The 18,919-nt window shown below is 26.4% G+C and overlaps 1 protein-coding gene across 6 annotated transcripts in view; it reads right to left on the bottom strand.

Annotated features, from left to right (window-relative positions):
- Positions 1-18,919, bottom strand: part of LOC107437138 (uncharacterized) — a 175,716-nt gene that overhangs the window by 140,314 nt on the left and 16,483 nt on the right. Inside the window, exon 1 of one of the 6 annotated variants that reach the window (XM_087159761.1) lies at positions 5,893-6,090. The exons of 4 other annotated variants lie outside the window; for them this stretch is intronic. The gene's annotated coding sequence lies outside the window, so the exon portion shown is untranslated. Of the gene's footprint in view, positions 1-5,892; positions 6,091-18,919 lie in introns of those variants that run through there. One more of the 6 variants, XM_087159758.1, reaches the window with a different exon arrangement.

Below are 18,919 nucleotides of genomic sequence, written 5' to 3'. Positions count from 1 at the left end.
GCGTACATATCATAGCCGAGCGGGCTTATCTGTCAGTCTCATGAGGTGCGGAACTGGAGTTCGAGTCCTAGTGCTGACACCTCAATATTTCCTCCATTCCCGTCAACGCATGAAGAATTTCCAGTATCCGGTACTCTCCAATGCCCATTACCTTAGGACATTGTTTCCCAAACTTATGACTTTTGTGTACCCTTTCTAAATTTTTCGTAACGCTGTGTACCACTAATTAAAAAATGAATGTATTTTTTACTATAAAAAATTTTGCAAAAGTTAAAAATCACAACTGGCTGTTGACACCACTAATTATTAACTATTAAGTCTGCAAAAAATAGCAAATAGAAAAATACGTAATCGCAAAATTTTTATGGCTAGCTTTGTTTTCAAATAAAATTTTTGAAATTTGTGTTTGTTGCAAGATATTTCGCATGCGAATGCGTACCCGCGCTAAACGGTTCCCGTACCCCTGGGGGTAAGCGTACCACACTTTGGGAAACACTGCCTTAGGAAACGCCGAGCTCCTATGTCTAGTTAAATAATTATTTTTTTTACGTTTTTGAAAAATGCTAGTTGTAAATGGTAAAAAAAACTGTTCAGTTTTGTATTCATGGTTTTATAACCATACTTTTAGTAAATGGTTTTAAAACCATAAACAGAAAAAATGTTCTTTACCGTAAACTTTACGGTTAATCGGATGGACAGACAGCTGCCAGTTATTTTACAATAATTTTAGAATGAAAATTTTAACAGTGTAGAACAATTTTACTGGAACATCAATAAAGTTCTTTTTTTTTACCCGAGTACACAGGAAATTCCGAATTTAATTAAGGTAAAAAGTACAGGCACTCAGGATGCCAGTACTCTTTACCGTAAAATCCATTGTTACCGGAGCATGCTTCGAAACAAAGAATCTGATATATCGTAGTTTTACTAATAATAACCGTATAATCATTGAAATACTATAATTAAATATAACTGAAAAAATTACGGCATAATATTTTACGGTAAATAAGAATTTTACGGTATAAAGGATTTTTCTATAAATTGGAGTTTACGGATGTTGCATCTAAAGTTCCGGTACTTTATAAGATACCGTAGTAAGAATCGAAATTTTTTACAGTGCAGTGTCAAGTAAAACTGATTATACAAACTATAATTGGAAAGAAAGTGAAACAAAATAGCTTACCAACAACAATTCTATAGCAAAGCAATTCCACTTTAGAACAACAGTTGTAATTTTTCATTTTAAACAATTTTTCATTTTTAAATCTTATGTCTTTTAATTTATTTACGTAACAGTTTAAAAAACAAAAATCACCTTCAGTTTTGCTAACATTTAATACGATATCGAAAAGAAATTGAAAATAATAGTTTTTTTCCTATTCGAACAAAAATTTTATATAGGTGTAGAATAAATGCAAAAAAAGGGGCATAGCCTAGAGAAAAAGAATTCCATTGAGAGAGAGCAACTCGTCCAGGAAAACGATTGTCATTCTATAGGCTGAAATCAGAATATTTCACATTTGAATGTCTTATAAATCTATCTAAAGGGCATAATACTTCTGAGTGACCCTTTTATATACGTAAAAATATTAGCAATATGCAACATTTAAAAAATCAGGTACTATACATAGATAATTTGTTTATGTTATTTAATGTTCATATTCTTGTTTATTATTCACATTCCCTTATTATTTTTTGTGTTGATTTCCAAATTAAGACCACATGAAAAAAATTCCATTTACACATCACATACGCATTTTTCAGTGTTTCATTTAAAAAGAAAATTATTAAATATCTATCGCATGCTTATTATTCAATACATCCCATAAAAATAATAATGAATATTAAGACATTATTCGTATTACATTTATTGACAGTAAAAATACTATATAAAATCTTCATTTATGCATGGAGAAAAACTTTTTGGTAAATTTAGCGTAAAATGTGATTGCGATATTTCTGGTAAAAAAATATATAAATAAAAAGCAAAATTCTGGTTAGTAAAACCATAATATACGGTATTTAAACCATTAGTTTAGCAATTTTTCCATTCATAAGATAACGGATAAATGGAAATTCAGGTTTTTTTAAAATTATAGTTCTTATTACCCCACAAGAAGGAAAAAATTCAAAACTGAAAAGTTAATTTAACTGAATAAATTGTTTTTATGCCCTGCCATAAGGTGTCATGATAAAATTACAAAACTTCGCCACGTTTGCAAAGTTTTATCACGTATAACAAAACCATATTTAATTGTAAATATTACCAAATTATCAAAACCATTCAGAAAAAATTACCGAGCTTTTTGGTTTTACAATAAAACTGGAAAAATTGGACATTTTTGAGGTATTTTAGTGGTTTTAACCATACTTTTTTTTCTCGGTGGGCCCATTATAAAATTGTGTTCATGAATCATACTCTTGTCACGCAAAATTGTGTGCCCAGTATTAGGTAATCAGTAAAATTGTTAATTAAATCAACAATACAATATCTCAAATAAAAATGATTATGGAAAACTCATTAAATTAAACTTTTGAAATTAAATAAAGACGTGTTCCTAATTTTCCGTATTGCAAAAGACAAAAATGTTCATAATTCCTACAATTTAATTTGCAAAAAAAATTCCATTGCGACTTCCATTTTAAATTTATCTTAACCATTTTGATTTTATAACATTAAATTATTTCAGAACCTCGTGTAAAATTTAATTTATCGCGTCAAGGGAAAATGAGAGAAATGCTCAATAAGCCTCTTTAAATTCTTACCCAACAAAGCATTTTAATACAGAAAAGAATTAGTTAAGAATGGAAGAAAAAAAAACATTAGAAAATGACAAACGAAATTAATGAGTTTATTGGTTCTACTTAAAACAAGAAAAAAGAACTCTTTGCATCAACAATAATGAGTCCCACGCGTGTAATTTAAAATATTTAATTTATCAAAATATTGTCAGCTAATATATAAATTACTTTTATTCTGATTCTATAGTTTCTTTATATCAAAATTTATTTGATTACATTTATTTCATTATATACACTTTTAGCCAATGAATAAGAAACTTGGGTGCTTTTTTTTGTATCGTTTAGATTGTACCAAGATTTGATGAAAATATCAAGATGTGAGGCATGTTTAGCTGGTAGGGATGGGATGTCTTGTTATTTCTTAGACAAATAAAAAGCCATGCAATGCCTGGGCACATTGGCAAAGCAAATTCATCCTAGAATGTGAAATTTTTGCTCTGATAGTGACGGACGATTCTTCTTTCATGCAATTGTACATCGAACCAGAAGCGTACAAAATTGGTTCAATGAACCTCAACTACCAACATCTTTCATGGCCAGCACAAAATCCGTGTCATAACACGTAAAAAGCGTTGGGACATGTTAGAACGACACATCCGACAGCAGTTTATTCTTCAAACTAATTTACAGGGTCCTAAAGTCAGTGCAGTCAACGCATGGTATTCTCTGGTCTTAAATGCACTCCGTAAACTTGTAGGAATCGATGCAGTCACGAGTATGGGCTGATATCCATGCAAAAGTATAAATCAGAAAAATATTAGTCTCTTTGCTTTTAATTCATTGGCTAGTGTGTGTATTTAATACAGTGTCATGAAATATTTTTAATGCATAAAATTTTTAAGTATAATATTTTTAGCATAATATTTTTAATGTATAAAAAATATGTTATATTATAATCAAGAAATTCATAATTTACAGCTAATGTTACTTCATTTATGAGATGGCATACATGAATTACATGGCAGACAGTTAGATCATGATGTGAACTATTCTCAGTATCTATGCAAGAAAACTATTACATTGATGGACATTTTGGAACTGGTTAAATTATAATGTAATTGAAATTTTTTGAGGAGATTTTAGTGCGCTTTGCAAGGTGCAAAAAAAAGTATGGTCAAATCTACCAGAATATGGTAAAATTTTCCATGTTCTCAGTTCCACGGAAGCACCAAAAAAAACTCAGTAATTTACTTTTCAGTTTTGCATTTTTTACTAAATGTGTGGTAATAAGAACTACAATCTTGAAAACCAGCATTTCCGGTAAGCGGTTATTATAAGAACGTAAAAAAATATATTAATTGTTTAAATACCTCATATTTTGGTTATATTAACGAGAACTATGTTGTTACTTTTTTTTACCAAAAATATCATTCTCATACAGTTTGATGATTTTACCTGTTTTTCTTCTCTGTGTTGAACTCTGATAAATGCTAGATGAAAAGTACGCCAACCAGTGAAGGAACACTACCTAGTGAAGGAATATTTGTTATATATTGATTAAAAATAAGAATTTGAAAGTTTTTCTTTAGATTGATTGGTAGCAATAGCTTACTGCCAAACAATAGGAAGTCATCTAGCAATGTGTTGGATTACCTGGTCAAATAGACTTCTCTGGAAAAAATTTTGAATTTGCTATTATCTCTGTAACACCTTGTTTCTTTGAAAAAATTATAAGGTGAGTGTTTGTATTTATATGAAGTGAAATTAATTGCATGTAATAGTTTTATTTTTCTCACTGAGAAAAGGAGAATTCAAATATGGTTATTGAAGTTACGTTTTATTTTTTTAAAGCATCATAAAGCATCATTTTTAAGGCATCATTTTTAAAGCATGATAAAGTACTGAGATAAGGGGGTGTTTATTCACTGGATCACCAAGCGATGAAAAACCAGTGAAGGAACAAGTGTTACTTTACTGGGTTTTTTTATAAGTCAATGAAAATAAAAGATAAACTTTAATTTTCTTGTACCTTTAGTGATGTTCCGCATCAAAAGTATGTTAGATATGAGAAAAACAACTTCTAACCAGTGAGGGAACAGGCATGTTCCTTTACTCGGCATAGATTTTCCAGTGAATGGACAGTATGTTCTAATACGTTGACACGTTAATTTTCAATTCATGATTACAAAAAGATGTTAACATTTTCCAAGTATTTATATGTTATAATTTCAAGAATTGGCTTGCTTTTAAATATTTGTATGGCTTATAAATTCAGAAAGAGCATTAAAAAATAACCAAAATTTAGTGTTCCTTTACTGGGTGTTCATTCACTGGTAAGAGCTGTTCCTTCACTTGGTCTTTTTACTGCTTGTTATTTGACCCTCCAAAACTTTAAAACAATATTATGTAAGTTCTCTACAATTTTTTTACATAATTTGCAATTAGTAACAAATATGTTGACACTGTTATTTAACTAAAATTACGAATTTTGAAATTAATATGATTTTTTAAAAGGCAAGCGAAGCTGAAGTGTTCCTTCACTGGTTAATTTTCCCTATATTGCATATAGTGCCGTGACATACTTAAATAGAGAAAGAAATAGAGTTTGAAATAAATAGGCTATAACAGTATTACAATATATTAAGAATTTTGCATTGACAATATTATATAGATATTCAAATTTTTTCTAATTTTTATTTAACCTTTTTTCTTAAGTCATTTAGCGAGCATTCAAAAAAGTATACTCTTTTAATAAAAAAGAAGGTATATAATTAAAAAGAAATCGAAAAGTATTTAAAAAAATTTGAAGTATAAAGAGTTGTACCTTACATTTTGAGAGTTTTTATGATTGAAATTAAAAGAAAAATATACAATTATTGTAAATATTTTTCATGCAGCTACTGTGTTGTAAAAATGATATAATTTATTTCATCGCTTTAGTTTTTATTTACAATTTCAAAGCATGTTATTTTTTTAGTTTCAAATAAGTACTAATAAGTAACATAAAGAATTTTAAATAAGCCCAAATTTCTCTGCTAAAAAAGACATAGATGTTTAACAATAAGTTTTGTAGATAATAAATATAATAAATTATTTCTGAAACATTTTTTAAATACATTCAGAAATATATTAATATAAACTTATACTTACTGAACGCAATGCTAATTAAATATGATAAACTTTTTCAGCAAATTTAATAAACTTTCAGAACAAGTTAGTTATTTTTGTATACTTTTCCAATTGATACAGGTGATAGAAGTATTAATAAAAACCACTAACTCCGGTGATTTCGGGCAAAGAGTGACCGCAGGTGAGTGAAAGAGATGCGCCGATTGATTTAGGAGCACTGAGAGAAGCCTATTGAGATATCACACTTTAAGAAGCGATTCCTGCGCCCCTATAGCCTGTTGCTCTTATTTATCCCGAACAAAATTGGAAAACTGGAAAACACGGTGCAAAAGATTTATATCAAACAGTTGTTCCTTAAACCTCGTTTATGTTTTTAACTTTTATTCGAAAACTTAACTTATTTATTTGAAAACATTCAGTGACAATCATGATATATTTAATTTTAAAAGTGCTTCATGAAAAAGTCCTTTTCATTAAACAAAAAATATTATGTTTAAAGTTAAAGTTTGAAGTTTGATATCTAGTTAAATTGTATTAAACTCTTATGTTAAAATAATTACAATATTGCGTGTTAGTATCTATTGTTCTATATTTGAGAGTCAAATATATATATATATATATATATATATATATATATATATATATATATATATATATATATATATATATATATATATATATATATATATATATATATATATATATATATGATTATTTTTTATTTTTGCTTTTTTTTTTTTTTATTTCGTATTTTTGACTTAAGGTGCTCTATATTGTTTCAATTTTTTTTCTTTAGTAATCCCCACACTATTGTATTGATACATTTAGCTTTGAATTTATGAATTCTATATTAGAAAGCACTCTTTTCTGCAGATTTAATCACGTGAGATGTTGACGAGATTATATCTTTTCATCATTTTATTTTCTCGCTTTTCAATTTTTTTTAAAATATGCGTATTTTACAAACATTTTATTTTAATATTTTTTTCTTCTCTTTTCATAAATCTTTACAATATTATTTTCCATGTTCTTTCTATATTTTTAACTTTTTTTATGAGCTCTATATACTTGCAGGTTATGCGCAGTTAATAAAACTTTTTCTTATTTTTCTCAATTTTCTTCGTAATCCTCTCTTCTTTTATCCTCTTTGTCATTATATATATATTTCATTAAACCCTCACCTAAATAAAGTTTTATAAATTTAGCAAAGATTGTCCAGTCAAACTATGATTTTTCAAACATTTTAGATATTAATTCAAAATTAATATTACTTCATTATTTACTTCTTTTATCCTATATTACTTGCGCCTATATAAAGTATATAAAGAGTATGCAAAGAACTATAATTTATTTTCAATAGGAAAAAACAGTAAAATGCTTTAGTATTATATATATAAGATTAGAGTTGTTAAAATTTCAAGGCAGTTTAATGACTATAAAATAGTTTAACTAATCTTAATCTAAAAAATTTTTCATAACATTTTCATGAACTCATCACCAACATGAATAATTTCTTCTCAAAAACTTTAATTTTTAAAAGTTTGTTCATTCTGAAAAAAATTAAAAGGTCACATGATCCACATTTTATCACTTGAAAATGAAAAATAACACATGTTTCAATTCTTCTTTTAAATCAAAAGTCTATTATAATTCTTGATCTATTTTTAGTTTCTAGTTTCTAGAAATTAAGAGGTTGACCAGAGCATAACTATTAACTTTTTAAAAATAATATCATAATCAAGTTTTTAGTCATGAAATTTTATAATAAATTAATTAATTACAAAATTATAGTAGAGGATTAATTAATTTATGACTTATAATATTTGAAAAAATTAGTTTATTTTGCAATAGAATTATTGAAATAACCAATTACAGGGCAATAACTAGAAATTATTTTGAAAAATCTACAGATGGCATGATGCATGGCAAATAATCATGATTAATACTTTCCTATAAAAATATTTGTATTTGATTATGAATTAAGGAAAATAAACCTTATAAACAATAAAAAATACTGAATTTGCAAAGAAAATTATATTTAATGTTAAAACTGTGATTAATAATACTGAATTAAAAAATTACTTAAATATTATTGAACTAAAAATAAATTAATTTAATATTTCTAATCGTATCATACATCGTATTTGAAAATATTTGACTTTGAGCGAAGTTCGGAAATTAATTTTTCAATAAATAGATATTTCCTTAATACTTCTCAATAAAATTCTGTGTAGACAAATCAGAACGTAACTATAAGCTTCCCAAAATAAGATATTCTTAAGACGAAATGAACATTTCAAAATTTGGATTAGCGTTCAACAGTTATGTCATGTAATATAGATAATTTTTTATAAATTGTTTTAAATACAAACTTTGTTGTTTAAGCTTATTATTATCATTATTATATCACGTATGAATGTGTATAAACGTTTTACACCAATGCTTTTCAACACTGCAGAAAATGTTAGATTATCTTAACACCGAAAATGATGTCAACCACGTTTTGTATTTTTCTTATTCAGTAACACTAACATTTCTAATTACAGTAAGATAACCTACACATAAAAGTCAGTAAAATTATTTTTACGATACAATATTACGTAAGTATTAGTAATTTATAGTTTTTGTGTATATTACCAAAAATGGTGGTAACCATGTTTAGTATTTTTCGTATTCAGTAACACTAAACAATTTTTTAGTATTCATGAACATTAAAATTTATATAAAATCATTTATTAGTTCTTAGATATTTAAAAATTGAAATATAATTATTCTTATAACACGAACAAAAGTATACGTGTCAACCACGTTTTGAATTTTTCCTATTCAGTAACACTAGCATTTTTAATTACAGTAAGATAACATACACATAAAAGTCAGTAAAATTATTTTTACGATACAATATTACGTAAGTATTATTAATTTGTAGTTTTTGTGTATATTACCAAAAATGGTAGCAACCATGTTTAGTATTTTCCGTATTCAGTAACACTAAACAATTTTTTAGTATTCATTAACATTAAAATTTATATAAAATCATTTATTAGTTCATAGATATTTAAAAATTGAAATATAATTATTCTTATAACACGAACAGAAGTATACGTGTCAACCACGTTTTGTATTTTTCCTATTCAGTAACACTAACATTTTTAATTACAGTAAGATAACCTACACATAAAAGTCAGTAAAACTATTTTTACGATACAATATTACGTAAGTATTAATTTATAGTTTTTGTGTATATTACCAAAAATGGTGCAACCATGTTTAGTATTTTTCGTATTCAGTAACACTAAACAATTTTTTAGTATTCATTAACAATAAGATTGATATAAAATCATTTATTAGTTCACAGATATTTAAAAATTGAAATATAATTATTCTTATAACACGAACAAAAGTATACGTGTCAACCACGTTTTGTATTTTTCCTATTCAGTAACACTAACATTTTTAATTACAGTAAGACAACATACACATAAAAGTCAGTAAAATTATGTTTACGATACAATATTACGTAAGTATTATTAATTTATAGTTTTTGTGTATATTACCAAAAATGGTAGCAACCATGTTTAGTATTTTCCGTATTCAGTAACACTAAACAATTTTTTAGTATTCATTAACATTAAAATTTATATAAAATCATTTATTAGTTCATAGATATTTAAAAATTGAAATATAATTATTCTTATAACACGAACAGAAGTATACGTGTCAACCACGTTTTGTATTTTTCCTATTCAGTAACACTAACATTTTTAATTACAGTAAGATAACCTACACATAAAAGTCAGTAAAACTATTTTTACGATACAATATTACGTAAGTATTAATTTATAGTTTTTGTGTATATTACCAAAAATGGTGGCAACCATGTTTAGTATTTTTCGTATTCAGTAACACTAAACAATTTTTTAGTATTCATTAACAATAAGATTGATATAAAATCATTTATTAGTTCACAGATATTTAAAAATTGAAATATAATTATTCTTATAACACGAACAAAAGTATACGTGTCAACCACGTTTTGTATTTTTCCTCTTCAGTAACACTAACATTTTTAATTACAGTAAGACAACATACACATAAAAGTCAGTAAAATTATTTTTACGATACAATATTACGTAAGTATTATTAATTTATAGTTTTTGTGTATATTACCAAAAATGGTGGCAACCATGCTTAGTATTTTTCGTATTCAGTAACACTAAACAAATTTTTAGTATTCATTAACATTAAAATTTATATAAAATCATTTATTAGTTCACAGATATTTAAAAATTGAAATATAATTATTCTTATAACACGAACAAAAGCATACGTGTTAACCACGTTTTGTATTTTTCGTATTCAGTAACACTAACATTTTTAATTACAGTAAGATAACATACACATAAAAGTCAGTAAAATTATTTTTACGATACAATATTACGTAAGCATTATTAATTTATAGTTTTTGTGTATATTACCAAAAATGGTGGCAACCATGTTTAGTATTTTTCATATTCAGTAACACTAAACAATTTTTTAGTATTCGTTAACATTAAAATTTATATAAAATCATTTATTAGTTCACAGATATTTAAAAATTGAAATATAATTATTCTTATAACACGAACAAAAGCATACATACATACATATTTGAACTGTGAAATTTTGGTTCAGTAAATATATTGCAGCGTAGAAGATAACGAACTCGTGCTATATTATAAGCAATTTACTGACGATATCCAAAGTGCGCCACCACGATGTTTTCGGATGTGAAAATAATTGAAGTAAGGTGTGAATGCGCGTGAGATTAGTATAAGTTTGTTCCACTTTAAATATTTAGATTTAAATTACGCCTTTATATTGTATATGAAAACTCAATTTGGCGTTAACTTAAAGTTTTACTTTACACAATTTTTTAGGATTGCTCGACATTTTATACAAGGACATATTTGACCCCGGTTTTTACTGTGCAGGCATACTTACATCTACATTAAAATTCAGTACAATTGTGAACTTTTTTCAAGTACGTTTTGTGAATAAGATAAAGATAACTTTCTACATAACAAACTAGTGTATCACAATTTTAATAGCTCGATCCCTATATAACAAGATACCAGTAACTCTATATTATATAATTATCGAACATAGTCTGAATTTTCAAAAGAATGCGAATGCTTAAATGCTGGGATTCTATTGAATTTTTTTTTAAAAAATAGTCTTTTATCTATTTTCTTAAAAAATATTTATCTTTTTTCAGTCTTTGGCCAACGCAACAGTAGATGAAATATGTTGCGATTACAATATGTCTGGCTGTAAAAAAATATTAAATGTGTTACCTTACTTTTTACTACCTGAATGAGGTAAAGTTTCCAGTTACTAAATTTTATCTACATTGTTATACTGATTTAATTCTTTTCTTAGTATAATAAAACTCAAAATATATTTCTCATATTAAACCTAATCTTAAACGGTCTTTTATAACTAGTTTATTTCATTTATTTTATTTCAAATTCAATTTTTTTCTGCTTTTTTATTCATTGTAGTTACTATATTAATTTTTTTCCATACTAATAAATACATAAAATATGTGACTCAATTTAAAAGAGTCAACTTTTAATTCTTTACTTTCAATTTGGTTTTTTTTTCAGCATTTTTTTTCTCCATTGTCGTAACATTGTTGATTTTTTATTCTTTTTTGTTTTTCATAAGACTGCTTTTGTTACTTCAAGGATCAAATTATGGACACCCAAAGGAACAACTTAAGAAAGGACCTTAAGGGAACAAATTATCTTAAGTTTTACAAAAATGTTAAAAAACAGTTATTGATTTTAGAATTCTATAGCTTAATTTTCATAATTTATTTAAATTTCAAACATTTTTAGCAACCTTGATATATTATGAAAATATTTATTTTAATTTGTTTATTGTAGGATTTGTTCTAGTATTTAATAACACTCAAATAATAATCCATATCTTAGTCAATAATAATATTTTATTTTATATTTATAATCGACATTAAACAATTCTGAGTTTACGACTATCATTGTTCAAATCTATAGCTTTGTAATTTTGAACCTAACCCAGAAGACAAGAGCCCCTAACTCAGAACCTAACTCAGAACCTAACTCAGTAGACAACTCCTAGATCACGCATCTGGGAAGACTAGCCTTCGTGGAAGACTTTTTGAAGGAATTAACCCTCATTTGTGATACATGGTGAGAAAAACCCATGAAATCTCCCACGGTTAGCCTAATGGGAAGGGGTCTCTTACCCATGGTCCCTTTACCACTGAGAATATTTTAAGTCAGCACTGTTATCAGTGTGAACCGGGTGCGGAATTCATATCAACCAGCCATCGCTGATATTCGAACTTGCGACACCTCATTAGGAGTAGAGCCTTCTATCCCATGAGCCACAACAGCTCTATAATATTGTTATTGATAAAATACATTACAGATTAAAAATTTCGAATTTCTAACAAAAAAAAAACCCGCTTAACTTATAATGGTTGAAACAGCTTTAGTCGGCGCTTAAGCTTTATTAGTATTATAGATTATATATATATATATATATATATATATATATATATATATATATATATATATATATATATATATATATATATATATATATATATATATATATATATATATATATATATACATATATATACATATATATATATATATATATATATATATATCATGCATTGTTGATGACGTATTTGGTTTTGATTTTTTTTTTAATATCTAAGCTTCCTAAACTAAAATTGAAAAATAAAAATAAATTATACTTTTTCTTTCGTTAATTTCTACCTTTTGTTGCTACCTTACCTTTTATTTTGTTTAATTCTAATAGATAAGGTAACTTATCGACAACCTGTTTTTATTTTCCTAAAACAATTCCTAGCATACATACATTATAAAATTTTCATAAAGCAAACAATGAGTATGACTGTAAACTCAAGTCTTAGAATAATTATAAAGTAAATTCTCATAAATTAGCATGTATCTGAAATTGAAAACAAGCCTAAACAGTCCTGAATGGCATTATTTAATTTATTAAATAAAACGAAGAGATTCTTTAGAAAAAAAAATTATTACTTCTATCAGCATTAAAAGAATCGGTTTGTTAGCCAACAATTTGTCTATCCCTTAAATTGTATAGAATAATCGAAATTAGATTGATAATCATAAAACATATATATATGATCATCTATATCCTTATACTACATGTTCATTTATTTTATCATAAAGTATTCACTTCACACCATCGATATTAATATCTTCATGTTACCCTTTTCTTAAAACAAGCGTTGAAAAACTTTACGCTCTCACATGTTTTCAGCATGTAATCTCTTGTCACATGTTGAAAATATATTTTTGAAGCTGATATCTATAAACAACTAAAGCTTATGATGATAAAAAATTTAATTATGTCATCATAAAATAGGTAAAAAATAGTATAAATGCAATACTGAAAGTGCTAGTTTTCAAAAATTGTTTCATAGTTTAATTACACTTTCAGGTCATTTAATCATTGTTGAAGTTTTTAGCATGGTTAATAATAAAAAAAACACGTAATTAATTTGTATCTAAATCAAAAATAACCTTACAGGTATTCTTCACTTAAAATATTAGTCAAAGTTGATATTTCATTAGTTTACATTTTTTTCGTATTTAATACATCATCGCTTGAAATATTCATTAAAGCATCAGTTTTCATGATAAATATTAAAATTAGTAGAGTAGGAAATCGATGAATAATTGACACAAAATATAAAAATACAAGATTGAAAACAAAAAGGCTTTGTCTTATCTGTTCATTTTCCAAAGATCTTCATTAAGTTAAGAGACACTATCATATTGCTCAAGAGTATGGTAAGCAGTGATAAAACAATCTCTAAAACTGTACGCTAAATCTTATCAAAACTTATATTTGTGACTGTACAGTTAATAATTATGACATTTGCAGGATTGAAACATAAGCTCAAAATGAAGAATAAAACAAAGAAAAATTAAAGACATATTAAAAAGGGGAAAATAATAAGTAAAAAAATAACAAACAACAATTTAAAAAAAAAAAGGATGAAATTTTATTTAAAAAGCCAGGAAAGAAAACCGGAAAAAAAGATATAATCTTTTCATCAGCCCACACGATTATATCCGTAAAACAGAGTGCCTTCTGATATTGTATCAATAAAGCCAAAGCGAAATATATTAATACAATAGTGTGAGGAGCACTCAAAAATTTTTTCTATAAAAATTACAACAAATAAAATAGAACACAAAAAGTAAAAATAACATGTAAAAACAGAAAATAAAATAAAAGAAAAAGAAAAAACAGTAAAAATGGACTATAAAGCGAGTAGCGAAATCAGATCAACTTACATGGACGGAAATTTTTCAAGAATGATTTAATAATGTTTTCGCAGAAAGATTGCCAGATCTTGAACAAAATGCCAAATCTTGATGAAAACAAAAGCGCAAATTGAGTGTAACAAGAGGGTTTTAAAGTGTCGTTCTTACTGCACTACTGAAGTGATTTGTTATTCTGTGCGTTGATTTGTTAGTTACCAAGGATGGGCCCGAAATGGATGTGCGCAAGGTAATATTATACTGGATAATTTTAAAAATTGACCATAAATAGTTTTAACTACTTATGGTCAATTTTTAAAATTATATAAATTTAAATATTCCTCACACTATTGTATTAAGATATTTCGCTTTGGCTTTATTGATACAATATCAGAAAGCACGAACGATTTACGAATTCACGATATCAGATTTACGAATATAATCGTGTGGGCTGATAAAACGATTATATCTTTTTTTTCCGGGGTTTTTTTCCTGATTTTTTAAATAAAAATTTTTTCTTCTTTTTTTTAAATTGTTGTTTGTTATTTTTTTACTTCCCCCTATTTCATATGTCTTTAATTTTTCTTTGCTTTATTCTTCATTTTGAACTTATCTAATGGGTTCTGTTAACTTGCAGCTTAAGCGCAATAAATGAAACTTATTGTTTTTTAACTTTCTTCGTGTTTTCTTGTATTTATTTATTTATTATATATATATATATATATATATATATATATATATATATATATATATATATATATATATATATATATAGTACATTTAAATAATTAAATATAGCAATGAAAATATAATAATTTTCGTAATTTTATATTAAAAATGAAAATCAAATTATATTTCCGAAGTAATATTACAAAATAAAGCGAATTAATTACAAAATAACGCGAGAACATTAAAAAAAAAAAAAAAAAATTTCGGTATAATTTGTCCTCCTTTGCAATATGGGCAAAATGGGGCAGGGTTTTTTGAAACAAGAAACATCAAAGAAGACATAAAAAATTGAGCTAATTACCTCGTGGAACTTTTCGGAGATAAGTTTTGAAAGTGATTAAAACATTGCAAAATGTCAAATGATAAGATATAAGCCATAAGTCAAGAGTATGAACTAATCCAACAAATTGAAAAATTTTACTATAATTTCAGACTAATTACTTCTATATATATTTCTGAAATATGAATTTAAAACTTACCTTTAAAAAAATTTAACATATTTTTCACTACATTGTACTATCGTCGGTCCAAAAAGTAGATTACAGTGTTTGGAATGATTATGAATACTTAATTTGGGCAATATTAAATCTGTCATATTTTAGTCATGTCATTATTCTGTCTAAACATATTTTAGTTGAAATTCAATTTTTTACTTTTGGCCAAAGATCATGGTCTTATGGCCCTCTGTGCACTGTTAGAAATTTCTCAGAAAGATGGCTAAATAAAAAAAATTTTAATTGTTATTTTATCATGCTTAAACAAAACAATTAAATAATCATAAATAAGATGGATAAAAACAATCAAATAATCATAAATACTCAAACATTTGACGGTGAGAAAAAATTTTTAGCGCACCAACTAGGCCCACTTCATGAAGTCCTTAGTTATTCACCGTTGAGTACACATTATAGCCGAGAGAGCTACTCTGTGTACCTCATGAACAACCGAACAGGGGTTCGAGCCCACGTGTTGACACTACGATATTTCCTGAATTTCTTTCAGCATATGAAAAATGTCCTGTGTTCTGCGAACCCCAATTCTGACCCTGAACTATTAGAATACGATAAATTTATTCACATGTAGATGGCCGCATTATAAAACAACCAAATAAATTAGTTAAACCCTATTTCCCAGCTCATTTGATTTTAAAAAAATCCAACCGCAACCTAACTCAAACGCCCCTTTCATAACGATAAGCCTAACTCCAATGCCCAGTTAAATTTCTTTTTTACCGTTTTGAAACCATGTTGTTTGCAAATGATTGAAAAAACCGTAAAATTTTATAAATATGGCTTTTTTCACTATGCTGGTTGTAAATGGTTTCAAAACCGTAAATGTAAAAAAAGTTCTTTACCCTAAACTTGATAAATAAAATACTTCCAGTTATTTTTCTATTCAATTTTAGAATGAAAATTCTAACATTGTAGCCCTAGTTGAAAGTACAGATTTATTTTCTGAAAGTGTAGAGTGATCCTTTTAATCGGAACAGATCCTTTTAAAAGTTCTGCAGTCCTTTTTTGGAAATCAAAATCTAATAAATGTTAAAATATTAGAAAGCACAAGAAAGAAATATAATTAAAAATAATAGATTTCAATAATCAAACAAATTTTTCAACATTTAAGAGTTTTAATGTGATATTTTCCACTCTTCAACGAAACCTCTTCTAATAAAATCCCACAAAGTAAATATGCTCCCAACTGACATGTCATTTTTCTCCCCTTAAATAACATCCACCCACTTTTGAAATGATGGAATATGCTCTCAAAATATTATGACACGTTCGTAATGTCAACACAACATTAAATTTAATAACAACACTCAGTTTTATTAGAAATAGTATTGGAATTGTTTACAGAATTTTATTTTGTTTTAATATAACATCACTCAAAAGATTAAAAGATAAAATTTCAAAAAAGAAATTCACATTTTAGTTTATTAAAAATGTTCTATTACAACTTCATCTCAATAATGTATTGATTTATATCTCAAAGTAAAATTTTTCATGAAAAATATATTATTCTCTAGATTGGAGTCATGAAGAGTTTATAGTTCAAGAAAAGTAAACCGTTTGTATTGTAATAATGTTTTCTTAGTATTTAAAACTAACCTGAAATTAAAATAGTTCAATCGGCAAAGTCGATTTTTATAAATTTTGCAAGATAGACTTAAAGTAAACATTTGAATACGTAAATGCAGTGAAACCTCCAGGAAAGCCCACCTCTATCTAACGACCTCCTCTTTTTACAACCCCTTTAGCGAAGCATGTAGTTTTTAAATAAACTTTGTGTTGAAGAACACCTTTAGGAGAGACCGTTAAAGCCTCTTCCAGCGACCGGGCAAATCTCTGCACTAAATGCGGAAAAAGTCAAATAAGGAAACGCGAAAAAGTATCAAAACAAAAAACTTTAACAAAACTAATAAGTAGATTAAAATGTATTCAAAATTATGAAACTCTTACTTAGACATCTCTTTTTGGAAATCTCTAAAAGAGATCTACAACCATATGTTGTAGCCAGAATACACAAAAGACGATGTTATCAAAATTAAGTTGAAAGTTAAGTTAGTAAAAAAAGTTTTTTTAGAAAAAACTTGGCATCTTAAACAAACTTTTTCTCATCTTTTAAAGCTAGTTAACTATTCAGATATCAAATTAAATGTAAAAAACTTTTTAAAAAATTTTTTGTTTACATATAATAGTTCTATCATTCATAATTGGTAAGTTTGTTTTTTCACATAATTATATCAGTAAGGATCATTTTAATTGATTGACGCTGAAATTTATTTCTCGAACCGGTTTTAATGACGTCAACGCAAGTGGAATTTTAGCACCAAGAAAATAACACTAACTAAATTTAAAATCGTTTGCGAAAAATCAGGTAAAACGATAACATTTTGAAGTCAATGGAGGTAACCCCTAAAAACGACCAACCTCCATTAACGACCATTTTACTGTGAAACAGAGTGTGGTCGCTCCCAAGAGGTTTCACAGTACTTTTTAGTGTTGTTTCATAATTCTAAAGTACATGATCGTTTAAAGCTTATTGTCAAAAGTATAGGATTTAATACAGCTAAAAAAAGGTATTTTAGGATTACGCTAGATAAATCTATTTAGATTCCCTTAAGTTTGGGTAATAAAAATCGATATGAGCCGACATATATTTCGTTAAAATGAATATCATAAAACCAACTAATATCAACTTGAATAAGTTTTTATTTTGAATTCGTACTATGATAATTTTGAAAATTTTTAGAGTCATAATATTGCATATAACAATGTAATTGTGTAATTTAAAAATTTCTTTTGGAGTTACGCTAAACAAATCAATTTCAACTCCTTAAGTTTGGCAAAAAAAAACAGATCCTTAATTTCATATTGAACTATGTATCTTAAAACAATAACAAATATTAAAACAAAATTTAACTTTTAACATTAGTTCATTGTTATTTTTAAATTTTTTTTGTCTTCAAAAAGATCTAAATTTTTACTCATTAAATAAAATTAGAAATTGTAATAGATAAATCAACTTCGATTAATTAAAACTGACTAAAAATAAATCAACAGAAACTGGCTTATTTTATTGCTAATTTGTCATAAAAATAAGAAATCCTCGTACAAATTAACACATATATTATGTTTGAGAGGATTTTTTCAAGAAAAATGTCTAACAATAAAACACATATTTATAGATTTTTTTTTTGTCTCCAATAGTGTTCCATATAAAAAAAATGTTAATAAATAGTATAGCAGACTTAAATAATTTTTTCTTGAAATTAAAACATTTGTTTTGTTTCAGTGAACTTTTGCTCAGCGTACAACAAATAACATATCTAAGCAAAAATACACTTTTTTTAGTGGACGTTTCTCACTAAAGTGTCTTGCGAAAGAAAATCGTGGCAAGAATGGATTTTCGCCATTACTAAGTCTGGTTTTTTCATGACCAAGGTGAAAATGGTTGCTCCA

The sequence above is a fragment of the Parasteatoda tepidariorum genome, chromosome 3 (assembly GCF_982258835.1).
Source record: "Parasteatoda tepidariorum strain Cologne lab strain chromosome 3, Ptep-v5.0, whole genome shotgun sequence".
Lineage (NCBI taxonomy): Eukaryota > Metazoa > Arthropoda > Arachnida > Araneae > Theridiidae > Parasteatoda > Parasteatoda tepidariorum.
The sequence above is the reverse complement of the archived record's forward strand: the minus strand, read 5'-3'. Positions and strand labels throughout refer to the sequence as shown.